The sequence below is a fragment of the Rhagoletis pomonella genome, unplaced genomic scaffold (assembly GCF_013731165.1).
Source record: "Rhagoletis pomonella isolate Grant_MI unplaced genomic scaffold, Rhpom_1.0 Rhpom_scaffold_03578, whole genome shotgun sequence".
Taxonomy (NCBI): domain Eukaryota; kingdom Metazoa; phylum Arthropoda; class Insecta; order Diptera; family Tephritidae; genus Rhagoletis; species Rhagoletis pomonella.
The window spans coordinates 1-9,083 of NW_023462130.1; the positions used below are offsets into that span (position 1 = coordinate 1).

At 35.7% G+C, this 9,083-nt stretch overlaps 1 pseudogene; it reads left to right on the forward strand.

Annotated features, from left to right (window-relative positions):
* Positions 1–7,965: 7,965 nt before the first annotated feature.
* On the forward strand, positions 7,966–8,763 carry LOC118754229 (annotated as a pseudogene).
* The last annotated feature ends 320 nt before the right edge of the window (positions 8,764–9,083 follow it).

Here is a 9,083-nt window from a genome sequence, read left to right on the forward strand (position 1 = left end):
GTCATCGATTCGCCATCAGTTAGCAAGTGGCGAAACGAACGAACTCAATGAGGTACAACCAAACTTGCTATCGTCTATCCGTGCTAGATAACTTTGTTGTTGCTTTCACATGCAAAATTTTTCGTTAAGCGACCGGAACTCAAACATATACTACGTTTATACGCATGCATAAGTCGCTTTAATTCATTTCGCCGCGATTCAAAACATATGTATAAACTGAATTTCAATTCGCTTTGAAAGAGCGAAGTGTTTTGGCTCACACTCCATTTCAAATCGGTAGTTTATTTTTCCAGACAGTTAGAAAGAGTGTATAAACACCGCTCTCACTCAAAGCGAATTGGAGATCAGCTGTTCCGCTCAAATTCCAAATAATCGCATCAGTATTTAAAAGCTGATTAATAATAATCGTTCTTTTTCTTTGCCTCGATTTTATAATGCCGAATAAAACTAGATTTTTATCACTTTCCATTATGTTAACTTATTAAATGTCAAATGAAAACCGCTGATTTTATTTGCTATTGAAGACGGTTACTTTGATGCCGATATAAGCCGTAAGTATAAACACTAGAGCGAAATATGTACGGTGTCAATGCGCTTTCAATTAAGTCGATTATTCTGTGCGTATAAACGTAGTAATAGCGAGCGAGAAGTGGCGAATCGACGACGGCATGGCATCCTATGACACCCACAACGCACAAGATACTAATTCCTTATTAACAATAGGACAATTATCGGGGAGGCTCAAGAGGCCCACAACAAACACTACCGAGAAAATTATTCCCGGAAGTTTTCTCGTGAAGTATGTAACCGTGACATATATAACCGGTTGTTGGTGAGCTCGGACTCGTTTTTAAGCAGTATTTCGGTTCATAACCAAAAAAAACAAAAAATATCAAATCGTTTTCCCCAGACACAATAAAGCTGCTGTTACCCTCTAAATCCGTTGTCAAAGATGTGACAAAGGAAGAGTTTGAGGCCAGCGAAGATTCTGAAAGCGAAAACTAAATAACCAATGATAGTGTACACACATTTTATAAATAAAGGTAGTCAATATATTTAAATAGTAAATTATCGGCTAATACATATGTTTTATTAATATAACCTATCTTTAATACAAATTATTTCAATTTTACATTTGATAAACAATTTTGAGTAGATAGAGGCAATAAAATATTTTTTGCCGCATAAAACTTGAAAATCTACCTATATGCGGTGTTTCCAAGATATTTTAACGCCCTTGAGTCACAAGTATATACACGTATATTTTAGCAATCATACCGATAATGTCATGTATTAAAAGAATTAAAAATGAAAATGAATAAAAATATTAAATCAGCAAAATGAATAAAATTAAGTGAAATTAATGTTTAATTTCTTACCTAACCTACATTTGTATGTATGTAACTGAATCGCCTAATAATATCTTTACATATAAAAAGATTATCCTAATTTTCGAGCTTAACTCCCTAATCTGTTATTAGAAAAAGAGATTAGCCATGCAAAATTATAACTAAAAATATCTCAGATTAAACCGATAAATTTTCGGTGTCCAACCAAGTTTTATCGATTATACTTGCGAAGAAGAGGAGGAATGTCAAATGTTAAAGTAAACAAAAATTGACGCTAGTAAGGAAAATAGGTTTGTAAAGGCATTTTTAATAAAATATTCGGTTAAAGTATAGTTAAATGGCCTAATATGTGTTGCAAAAGAAAAGTGACCACGGTGGCACAGAGAAGAAGTTTAACTTTTCCTTGAGTTGTGTGAACAACAAGCACAACCAATTTGACAGCTAACGAGCTTTGATTGAGATTATATTTATATGTAATCGTACTTTTATGCTTTGCCGTTCGCATATGTATACACATCAAATTTCATGAGTACCTAGTACTCACGCCTTTTTTTTATGAATGAATTTACTTGGCCTTGAGAAATACGCGCATGCGGTTATGAAAGAAATAGTTATTGTTGTATTTGAGTATGCGTGTAATTATGTGCATATGTATGTATGCTGTCGTGAGTTGTAAATACCCTGCAAAAAATGAGACTAATCCGGGATGACTCCGGGAGCAATCGCAAAGGAGCATGCGACTAATACCACTTTTTATCTCTTTATATGGAATGAACTGTTCGCTTTTGTTCGAGCATGTCCTATGAAGAGACTAATTGTTCACCTTTATACCCGAACGGGTATAAAAAGCGACTAGTCACTTTTAAAAAATAAAAATAAAAATTTGCGCCAGCTGAGATTCGAACCGGGGTGCTCAGTTTAGTTAGGCGAATACGCTCTGTGCGAGCCAATGCCGCACATGAAATTTCATTGACTACGTGCGTACATATCATTAAATCGTTAATAGTACCCGTTAGAGATGAGTTGGGGACTAATTGATCTCCAATTATACCCATAAGGGATGAGCCGAGACCAATTGATCTCCATTAGTACCCGTATGAGACTAGTTGCGACTAATTAATGCCCAATTGTACCCGATCGTGAGTAATCTCGGAATACTCTGTTTAGAGATTAGTCGCACAATTTTTTGCAGGGTATGTACATTTGTGTGTATGTGCGCAGTATTTTCCCTCCAGTACTGCTGGAGTCAATCGCTGCTTTTGAACCGCTACTGCACCGACTCCTAGGTAAGTAGCTACTCTATTAACCCGTGGTAGTGCACATGGTAGTGCAGAGTCGAACCAGTCGTAAGCAGAATAGCGAAAAACTCCGACAGAGGGCGCCCATAAATCACGAAAGTGACTACTTTAGTAACTCCCGGTAGTGCAGAGAGAGCCGATGGTGACTACCACCTAGGACATTGCCTTGTTAAAGTAATCGATGAAATACACTGCAAGTAGTCGGTCGGTAATTAACGGTGTTTATCACGTAGCTACTGATTCCCCCGTACTGCAGGGTTGGCAGTAATATGCACATACATACATATATATGTATGCATGTAAAAACGTCATCAGTTAATGGAGTACGTATGTACATACGTATGCATGGCGAAATGCATTTTCATTTGACTCCAAAACTATTGGGGCATATTCGCATATGAAATAAAGTCTACTCTAAGTTTAAGTTTGTCAGTCCCAAATAAGAAGAAAGTTAGTTGCATCTTTTTTTCACAGATGCCTAGTCCACTGAAAGTGATATGAAAAAGTGGTAACTAACTTTAGTGTCGACTATGAATGGGACATCCATTATTTACATATAATACGAGTATAGCAGTGAAAAATGATAATACACAGTTTTTCTCAATATAAATAACTTTTCGACAAAAACAACTTGGAAGTTAACACGTGCAGTGCAATCAATGCATTTGTATGTTTTTTGTCAATGTATCCATCTTTGAACTGGATGTGTGAGAAAACTAAGGCAGGTAGAAAACTGCAGTTTGTTGCATTGAAAATAGCGTACCTATAACTACCATTAGAATCGTTAAAAATATAAAAGCCGATTTTCTTCGCTTTTAATGCCGACATCAAATCACCAAACAGTGCGCATTTGCGTTTTTGGTCAATGTGTCCATCTTTAAAGTGAATTTGGGGAAAAACTAAGGCAGCTAGAAAACTGTGGTTTGTTGCATTGAAAATAGCGTAGCATCTACCATATAAATCGGTAAAAAAGTTAAAGTCGATTTTTTCAACTCAAATGCCGACGGCAAATCACCAACGAATTTGCCAATTGCATACTACATATTTGCATAACTTTCACATTTTAGATTTACAAAATTGTATCTCTCGCATACATATGCATGTACACGATACCTATGTACATATTACATATTTCGACCTATGCATGCATTTATTTTAAATAATTAACCAATTTAAAGAACAATAAAAGCGTTGTAAAAACGTAAAAAGCCGTCAACATTCCGCGTCTAACAAGAAAAACATGCATTTGCTTTGATGAGACAATTTCTGTTAAATTGATTTTGCTTCTGGCTGGGCTCTGTTAAAATTCGATTGTCTCTGGCTGGCCGCTCTTAAAATGCGCTTCGCCAGTTTTTTTGATATTTGACAGTTTCTACGCTGATTCGTTCTTGGACTTTCTCTATAAATATACGTTCTCTGTTGTGCCTGTAGCTGAGTGCGCAAACAGTGTTGCCAGAACTTTTTGGACGAACCGGCTAAATTGGCAAATAAAACCGGCTAAAAACGGCTAAAATGTTTCAACTAAATTTCACATGTTTTATTTAAATAAATCACGAGTAAAAAGACTTTCTTGGAGAGAAGTTATAAATTCGAGCCGGAAAAAAATTTTCCAGCAAGAATTTGCAATTAGAAAAACATATGATTGTGGCACATGGTTGGATTTTTGTCGACGATAATTTGAATAAATTAAAAATTTACAAACTGGAGCCATTTTAAAATGAAAAATGTAAGTTAATGCTTGTTTACTTAATTAATTTTGTTAATTCCAATGCTTTGAAAGGTACTCGGAAAAAAACTGTATTCTTAAGAAATTGAAACGTATGTTGAAGAAAGTCGGACTGACAAGATATATACACGTAGATCTTGTTTTTTGCTCCTCTGAAAGAATTTTAAAAATTCTATAAACATTTAAAAATTCTATAAGAATGTGCGTTCGTACAGAAAGTTGCAAGTTTCTCTACATGAGAGAGAATCTGGGAGCATTTTTTCTTACTATCTGATATTTTGAGTGATAATTCTCGCTGGATTTTCGACGAACAAACCTATTGTCTTCCCTACAAGGTCTTTTCAGACTGACCGATTCTCAATACACTCAAATAGAGAACAATACACATAAAAAACGCTGTGAAAATTTCCCTTAAATTTTAGGCAGTAAAACAACGACCTTAAGTTAACATCAGTCGAGGCCATATGTTGACAAGGGATGCAAAATCACAGTTACACAAAAGAACTGGTCAGATTTTTCAGAAATCCCTTCAATTCTGATGTAAAATATGATGCCACAAGACTGCAGATCTCCCATTTAGATGACCGGTCATATGACCGGCAGATGTCTCGTAAGATTCCCAGAGAGTTTTGCTTTATATAGAAATTTGTGCTCTTTTATTTTCATTTTGACTCACCTCAATGTTGGTTCCTTTAATTCAAGTTGGCATTCGGTTTTTGGAATTTATTTAAATAAGTTCTCAGCAAAAAAAAAAAAAAAAAAAAATACATATGTGTACATAGTGCTTGAAAATATAAATTTTTCCCTTACCTTAAACCTTTGGGAGTGGGCAAAAATTGTGTTTTTTAATTTAGGCAGAATTGAATATGCGCTATCTGGGAGGACAATATCTACATGTAATATTTATTCTGTTTGTTGGCACTATATCCAAACACAAACGCATCTTAAGTGTCTTAACAGGGAAACAATTTCTTATTTTCTAAGTTTGCGAATAAAACTTCACACTTAAAATTAAGAAATTTATAACAAACATTTTATGAAGAGAATCCCTTCTTCGTTTAAAATAAAAATAAGCGAAATCGGCCCAATTTCATACAACCCTGCCTGACATGAAAATTTTCTCCACGATAAGGTTAGTAGCCATTTCTAACAGATTTTGGGTCGCCTAGTTAAAAATGGAAACATATATATTTACATATTTAAAATTTAAGAAAACAAGGCAAATGGCAAAATCGGCTAAAAACGGCTAATTTTTTTCTGCAAAACGGCTAACAAATCGGCATTTCTCCGGCTGTTTGCTTTCGCAACCGGCTAAATCTAAATTACCTAGCCCGAACGTATCCGAAAATGGAAACAATTTCGTAAAAAAACCTGATGTTACATCCGTTTTCCGATTCCGTTTTCGGACGCTTTTCAGATCAGTTCTCCCACTTAAGTTTTCATCCGAAACGTATGTGCCGAAAACTATCGAAAATGGTTGTAAAACGGATGCGCTTTCGGCTGTTTTCCTGAAATTTGTCTGATTCAATTTTTCGATTTCATTATGAACTTCACAGAAACTTGTTCATAGGTACAGGAAACCAAACAAAAAAACAAATTTAAGATTCAGCAATTATTTCAATTTGAATGACTATTTTTAATGTGTTGCTTCTGACGGAATGCGAACCTGGGACCTCCTGAAAGCTAACAAATAGTAGCATAATTTTCTGCACACTCCGCTACTGGCGAATACGTATACATGTTTTCAAATGCTCAGTTTGGACAAATATTTTAAAATTATTGTTTTGAAATAAGATGACATTTTTCGGATACGAAAAATTAACAAATATGGAAATCGTTTTCTGAACGTTTGCGGATACGAAAAATGTACGAAAACTGCACTGTTGGCAAAAAGTACGTTTCTCTGCTAGCTGGGTAGTTGCGGCCGAAAGTGTCCAAGTTCAAATCGCACTATGCATATGCAGTACATATAATTTAAAATTTTTATTTTCTTTTTTTTTTGAATTATGAAATTATGTGAAGTTCACAACGAAAAAAAACTGGTACTTTTACAGGCAACAAGTTACGCAGCGGGAGTCAATTGTCACCTCCTAGGACAACTCCATGTTGGTGAATTCACTAGTTCTGTACTAGTACTTTCCGCTGCAGGGTATAGATACACACATATATACATACATATGAATGTGTGCATGGATATGAAATGCAGCCCTTCGTTTTAATGAGTTCTCTTCTAAGTAATACATATGTACATCCATACGTATACATATGTTGTTATTCTATTTACGTGTGTATAATTTTGGTTTCTTATTAATATCCTTATAATGGCGAATCGAAACAGAAAAGAACGAAAAGAAATAAAAAATGTAGATGTATTATTTTTTCTGCTTTTCTTTACTTTCAGTCTTGACCAGACGCCCACTTTTCTGATTAGTCAATCTTATCCCCACGAAGTTCCATTTATTATATATTGTAGCAAACAAGTCTTTGTTGTGTTTAAGGGGTAATTTATTTAAAGGTAACTTAACGTGGGTTCACAATTTCACAGAATTTCTACAAAATAACGTAGTGCTAGCGGTCAGTAGCAGCAGAGCAAGCGCCAATTGCAATGTCCCAGCAAAACAGCGTGACCGAAACTCCAACCCAGCAAGAACAGTGACGGTCACTTTCCTAGTAACGTGACCGTCACGCGTGCCCATTAAGTTCGGCACGTTTTGCTATCACATTCTTAATAGTGAATCAAAAATGCTCCCAGAAGTTTTGTGTTCTTGTGATTTTTCAAACCAAATAGTTTGCCTGCTTGCTCATATGTAAAAAGATTAGCTTGACTACTTACTCATATGCGAAAGATACCTCGCAAGAAAAAATAATAGATGGCACTCCAATCAAAAATTATTACATGTGTGTTAGTAACAGCATAAAATTTGCGTTTGTGTTGGAGTTTCGGTCACGCTGCCCAGCAAAACCAGCGTGACCGAAACTCCAACACAAACGCAAATTGTATGCAATTTCTTACACGCATGGTTGCTTTTCAACACCCGTGAAAGAAACTTAGAAATATTTAAAAAAAGTTCATATAGTACATTAATTTTTGAAAGAGATACCATATAATGTATGTACTCTGGTTAATAACACCAAAAAATGTATTAGAACCACCGTTTAATGTTACATTTGATACAAATTAATATTGCTGTCCCGAACGCTCTGCGCATTGCCACTGAATAATAGGTTAACTTAAAATTATACCCCTCGTCCTTGTTCTTTCTGTATCGCATCGTGGTGAATTCACATTTCTCAGAAATTTGACAACAAAACAAAACAAAGGGAGTATTTTGTTTGCTAATTTTTGCGACTTCTATTGTTTAACGTAAATTTTAAATTTTTAGGATATGTCGGGGCAACAAAGAAGGCGCAGTTTGAAAATGGAGTTATTAGTAATGAAGTAGCAGCCATATTTGGAAAACTATGCCGATAAACAGGATGGAATTTGAGAAAGTAAGTGCCTGGTTGCAGCATATCTATGTATTAAAAAGTATTTAACTAAATTGTTTAATAGAAAATTATTTAATCGAGTGGCTCATTTACGATGTTTTCAATGTGCTAAGTAACATGTTAAGATGACTGCCATCACGGCCGGTAAGAAACCGCAAGCAAAGGGCAGACAACCATCCAGGAAGCTGCCTCCTGTCCCTGAGTCGAAGCTGAAGTTCAGCGAGAAGCAGGTCAGCAAACTGCTACCCTGATCAAGCGTAAACTAAAGCGCTCTGCTGCGATTACACTCCGTAAACGTGAAAACTTGGTGGATGCTGAGAAATATCAAACAAGAAAACTCTGTGATGGACGCCGTGAGATGAAGTTGTGTGGCAAAAAACGCGGCCAATTCTACGTGCCTGAAAAATCCATATTGGCTTTTGTGATCCGTATCCGCGGTATCAACAAAGTTGCACCAAAAGTGCGTAAAGTTTTACTGTAGTTCCGTTTTCGCCACATTAACCACGGTTTGTTCATCAAATTGAACAAGGCAACCATTAATATGCTATGCATGCCGAACCCTATATGGGGTTATCCAAATCTTAAATCAGTTCGTGAATTGATGTACAAACGTGGAATTGTCAAGCACAACCATCAACGTGTCGCAATCTCTGACAGCCTTGTGATCGAACGCAATTTACGCAAAGCGAACGAAGTTCAGTGCGTTGATTATTTGGCGCACGAAATATTTACTGTTGGAACCCACTTCAAGAAAGCCTCCAACTTCCTGATGCCATTCAAGCTCAACACATCAACCCGAGGCTGGCGCAAGAAGGCTAATCACTACGTTGAGGTTGGTGATTTCGGTAGCCGTGAGCATAAGATCAACAAACTGCTGCGCAAGATGGCTTAAAGGAATTGTTTTTTTTTTTGTATTTAAGGCGACAATCTAATTTGGCACATCTTCAAAAGGCATATGTTCCATGTGAGAAAATAATGACAATTATAATTTATTTAGATGATTTTAGCTTAATGTTATATCGTCGCCTGGATAAAAGATTGTCACAAGTTACTTTCGGTAACTATGTACTTTTCGGAATGCTATGTACTAGTTCACGAAATTCTTAAATTATCTTATTTTTTTAGTTTAGTGTCAGCCATTTATGAGTTTAATAACTTTTTGTCGTATACATTTGTCAAAAAATTTGCAGTAAGTTTTAATGATATACGCCAAAATGTGAT